Here is a 5,441-nt window from a genome sequence, read left to right on the forward strand (position 1 = left end):
GTTGGATTAATTTATTGTGGGTTTTTTTTTTCATTATAAGCTTATGCTTAAAAATCCTTAAGCTGTTAGGTTGAAAAAAACTAAGCACTGAACTGTCCTAGTTTAAAGATAACAATCCTGTTTCTGGAAGGAGAAAACTGATGGCAAAGGCATATTCTGGGTGACCTGAATTCAGGTGTCCCCATTCTGGAGTAGACACTGCTTTAGGGGGAATTATCTGGGGTTTTTGAGTCTCTGTTGGGCAGTTTCCTTGAAGCTTTTACTTTCTTATCAGGAAGTCTTCAGAGTCAGGCTGAAGACCATCTTGGAGTCTGTGCAAGGAAGAAGAGAATCTAAGAGGGAGAAGTTATGGGGATTTGTGTGTGTGTGTGTGTGTGTGTGCGTGGGCGTGTGTGTGTGTGTGTGTGTGTGTGTGTGTCTTTTATTCAACTGATATTTACAGAACCCCAACTGCATTCCAGGTATTGAAAAATACAGAATCCCTGCCTTCCCACAGAAGCTCACAGTCTCCTGAGGGAGACAAACAAGTAAAGATGCAATTATGATCCAAGGTGAGGAGTGCAAAGGTAGAGGCATGTGGAGTGTGCTGTGGGAGCCCCAAGAAAGTCCTAATCCCTGACAAACACAGGCAGCCACAAGGGCCATGCAGTTACACCTCTGGGCATTCTAACTTCCCCATTCCGACAGGGAGCCAAGGACCACCTTGAGTTTTGTGGATTTTTTTTTTTTTTTTGTAATGAGAAAGACCTCAAAATTATCACCCTTCAATTCCGCTTAGCTCATATAACATTTATAATTTACTAATGCTTTGGCAAATGAATAGAAAATTAAGCCATTTGATTAGATTTTTTGCTTTTTTTTTAGTATGAATATAAAATATTAACTTCCTTGAGCACCTGAGACTCCTTAATGCTTTATATTAAAAGTTATAAAGATTCCAAGGATCTTAATATATACAATTTTCATTTAACAAATAAATATGACCTCAAAATGCAGCTTCCAATTTGAAATTCCAAAATGCTGAAAACTGCTGGGCAAAAGGGCAGTAAGGAGGGGCAGATATTGAAGAAGAGCCTCTCCCCAGCTCTGCCTGCTGTGGCACCGTGTGTCCCAACACGCTGCCCGCCCCACCGGAGGGCACTTGGTCCCTCTGCTAAAATACAGCTGTACCAAAGAGTGTTGAGTTGGCCGGCTGTCTTTCATCTCATGGTACCAAGTAAATTGTGATGTGTTCCTTTTAACAGCGGTCTGGTAACATCCAAAACAATGAAAGTGACTACACTTTGCACCATTTTTAGTGTCTTGCCCAACATAAGCTCAATTTATTTTTATGTGAATGAATTACTGAATGGGTAGATAGATGGATGGACTTGAGTTTTTATGTAAAGAAGCAAAAGGAACCTATGAAGCAGGTATCGGGGTAACTGAACCTGAGAAAATTTTTTGGAAATCCAGAGGGCAGCATGTGGGTACCGAGGGTCCCGGAAACATGGGGAAGAACAACAAAAAATCCAGAAGGGAGAGGAAGGGAGGGAAGTGGGGAGTAAACAGCAAAACAGAGACAATAGTAGATAATAAATCTTCACAGACCCATCATCAGCTCCGTCTCTCATCAACATTTCACCAATCTTGCCTCAGCTATTGCCACCCCCATTTTTTTTACTAGTGTTTCGAAGCTAATCCCAGATACCACATCCTATTGTTTTTGCCCATAGCTACTTAAGTAGAAATATCTAGCAAATACACAGATTAAACAAAACAAAACAAAACAAAAAAAGAAATTGCAAGATTATGTTTTACATTCTGAAGGTGCTCAGAGAATATAATCTGTATGTAATTTAAAGATTATTTTATATAATCTCGATGAAAGGGAAGATGTATGCACAAAAATGTTCATAGTTTTAACTTGTAACAGCCCCCAAATTGAAAGAAGCTAAACTAAAACTAACAGCAGAGGAATGGTATTATAAATTACAAAATAGCCGCTTGAGGTAATACATGCATTCATTAAAATTTGTAGTTGTGAGGACTGCAAAGCCACACTCAGTGCTGGGGGAGTTGCAGCACACAGCCATGCTGCTCTCTGCCCTGCAGAGCTGGAGTCTGGAGCATGTGACTTTGCCTCCCTAGCCACACCTGATTGGACCAAGGTGTGTCCACCTGAACTAGTGACAGCCAATCCACAGGCTGAACAGAAACCTCTGACTTTTGTTGCCTTACTGAATGGAAAAGATAAATTGGGAGGATCAAATCAGTATTTGAATTAGCCAAGGTGGTGGTGTGTCCTTGTAGTCCCAGCTACTTGGGAGGCTGAGGCAGGAGGATCGCTTGAGCCCAGGAGTTCGAGGCTGTAGTGACACTGCATTCCTGCCTGGGTGACAGAGCAAGACCCTGTTTAAAAAAAGAAAATCAGTATTTGACATTAGGCAATCTGGAAAGAGGATTACTGAAAACTCTGGAACTGTAAGGTCGTGTAGTTTGTGGTGGCTATTACGGGCAATGCACAGCTGAAATTGTAAGTGTAGACCAGAAATGCAGAAATAAGCAGAGACCTCCCCCCACCCCCAACCCCAGAGCCCCTGACAGAGCAGCTTCAGTAGTGGTGGCTTACCATGTCCTGTCTCCAATTCTAAGTGGGGCTTAGATACCTTAGTTTCCTGTCCTTCAATTTATGTAAGATTAGGCACGTGCATACACACACACACACCTTTTTTTCCTGAGATAATTTAACTTGACTGAGTAATTGTTCCTTGTAACCAAAATAGTCCTAAGACAAAAGTGTTCACAATATAATGTTGAGTGAAAAAAAGAATGCAGCATTTTAACTAGGCTGTATTTATAGCTACATCAGATGATGGCATAAAATCAAGGACTAAAAGTGAACAGAGAAAATGAAAGCAATTAATGTGTTGGAGTGGTGGGATTATGGGTGATTTTCTTTTCCTTTTTTATTTTTGCTACTGCTGTTTGTAGTGGAGACCCTAAAACCTCCTTCTAGTTCAACCTGACCCTCTGGTAAGTCTAGTGCCATGCTCCAGAATGGGGAGAGGATGGTCCAAAGAGGGCAAAAGATTGCAAAACATTCCCCCAAGTGATTCATATTTGCTTCCATGCTTTGACTGAGAACCACTGCTTTTTCAAAGAGAACTGACTAATTACCACTTCCCATGTCTCCCATCTCTGCACCTTTAGTACACATCATTCTTCTTCAAGTGTTCTTCTGTCAAAATCCTACCCACCAAGTATACATCAATTCTTTTGCAGAGCAATTTGGCAATATCTATTACTAATAGAGTTGAAGATGACCTAATAACTTCTGTGTCCGGTAAATATCCTAAACATACTTCTGCACACGAGCACAAGGAGACACAAACAGAAATGTTTGTTGCAGCACTGTTTGAAAGATTGAAAAACTGGAAAGAATCTAAATGTCCCTCAACAAAAGAATTGATTTAAAACTTGTGGTAACACACACACACACACACACAGAGAGGAAAACTATGCAACAGTGAAAATTAGAGCTACATGTATCAACATATATAATCTATAAAGTATGTTGAACAAAAAGCAATATACAGAAGGATACAGTATGCTATGTATAAAATGACATTATTTCAGAATACATACAGTTGTGATAAAAGTATAATGAAATTCATGGAATAATAAACACCAAATTCAAGGTCCTAGTTACCACCAGAGAGTAGAGAGAGGGGGCTGCAATTGGGTAGGGGAAGACAGGTGGCTTTCATTGCATTGGTAATTGTATTGGTTTCTGTGGCTGCTATAAAAAACTACCACAAACTGGGTGACTGGAAACACCAGAAATTTATTCTCTCACGGTTCTGGAGGCCAGAAATCCAAAATCAGTATCATTGGGACAAAATGAAGGTGCAGGTAGGGCTGTGTTCCTCTGGAGGCTCTAGGGGAGAAACTGTTCCTCACCTCTTCCGGCTCTGGGTGGCTGCCAGCATTCCTTGGTTTACGGCCACATCATTCCAATCTTTAAATCTGCTCTGTCTTCACAGGGCCTTCTCCTGTGTATGTGTATGTGTATGTGTATGTGTATGTGTATGTAGGTATGTGTGTGTATATAATCTCCTTCTGCCTCCCTTTTATAAGGATACACATGATTGCATTTTGGGCCCACCTGGATAATCTAGCTTAATCTCGCCATCTGAAGAGGCTTAATTTAATCACATCTGCAAAGACCCTTTTTCCAAATTTAACATTTACAGGTTTCTGGGGTCAATACCTGGTATCTTTGGAGGAGTATTTTTCAGCCTATCACAGTAATGTTTCATTTCTTAAGATGAATGGTAGGTAACTGCAGATATAGGCTTCCAACTTGGGCCCAGTAGAATGGCTCCTGCAAAAAGGGTGGCCAGAAGAAAAGGGGACTTTTCTGCCATCAGTAAGGTGCCAACCCAAGAATATGCCATCAACATTCACAGGTGCATCCATGGAGAGGGCTTCAAGAAGCACGCCCCTCAGGCAGTCAGAGAGACCCAGAAATTTGCTATGAGGGAGATGGGGACTCCAGCTGTGCACACTGATACTGGGCTCAACAAAGCTGCATGGGCCAAAGGAGCAAGGACTGTCTCATACCAGACCCATGTGTGGTTGTCCAGAAAACATAAGGAGGATGAAGATTCACCAAACAAGCTCTATATATTGATTACCTATGGACTTGTCACCATTTTTAAAAATCTGTAGACAGTGGGAATCAGAACTAACCACTGATTGTCATATAAAGTTATAAAATCACACACACAGAGACATAGAATCATGGCCCTCCACAGTGAGTCACAATTCTCTATGAATGTGTCTTAAGTCAAACATAGACTGTGAGCCAAAGAAAGAGGTCTTCAGGAGTATGAAGAACAATGCAATGAAGGTAACTCAGTAGGAAAGTTAGAAGACTAGGAGTCATGCCTTAAGAGTAGGGTATACACATTTGTCATTTCAGATGTGGGGCAATTCTGGATAACATGAGATCCAGGGCATGACACCTATAACCTGACTCTTGCCATCTTTAGAATTTTTGGTGAGTCTTTTTTAAGATGTCCAATTATGTTTAAAGAGTGGCCCCTCCTTGAAAAATTCACATTAATGGGAGATCTGAAGACCAAAAACCAAAACCCAAATAAAAAACTTTCAAAACCAAGTGGATTGGATGCTAACTTATAGTAGTAGAGTTTCAAGTATTGTGGGCATGTCAGTGGAGAAAAATTCCAGTCATGTTACTAGGCAGCCACCAGTTCCGCCTGCTTTTAATCCAAGCCTTCTCTCTTCCACCCCTCCCAGGCCAAAATTGCTGCCAGTGCTCTGTGTGTCAGCTCTGTCCCCAGGAGGTAACCAATGGGCTCAGGAACTCCTAATTGGCATAGGCAGGGCTGGAGGAAACAGGTGGCCACTCCTTTGTCAGCACAGTTCAGCTGTGA

The sequence above is a fragment of the Eulemur rufifrons genome, chromosome 7, assembly GCF_041146395.1.
Source record: "Eulemur rufifrons isolate Redbay chromosome 7, OSU_ERuf_1, whole genome shotgun sequence".
NCBI lineage: Eukaryota > Metazoa > Chordata > Mammalia > Primates > Lemuridae > Eulemur > Eulemur rufifrons.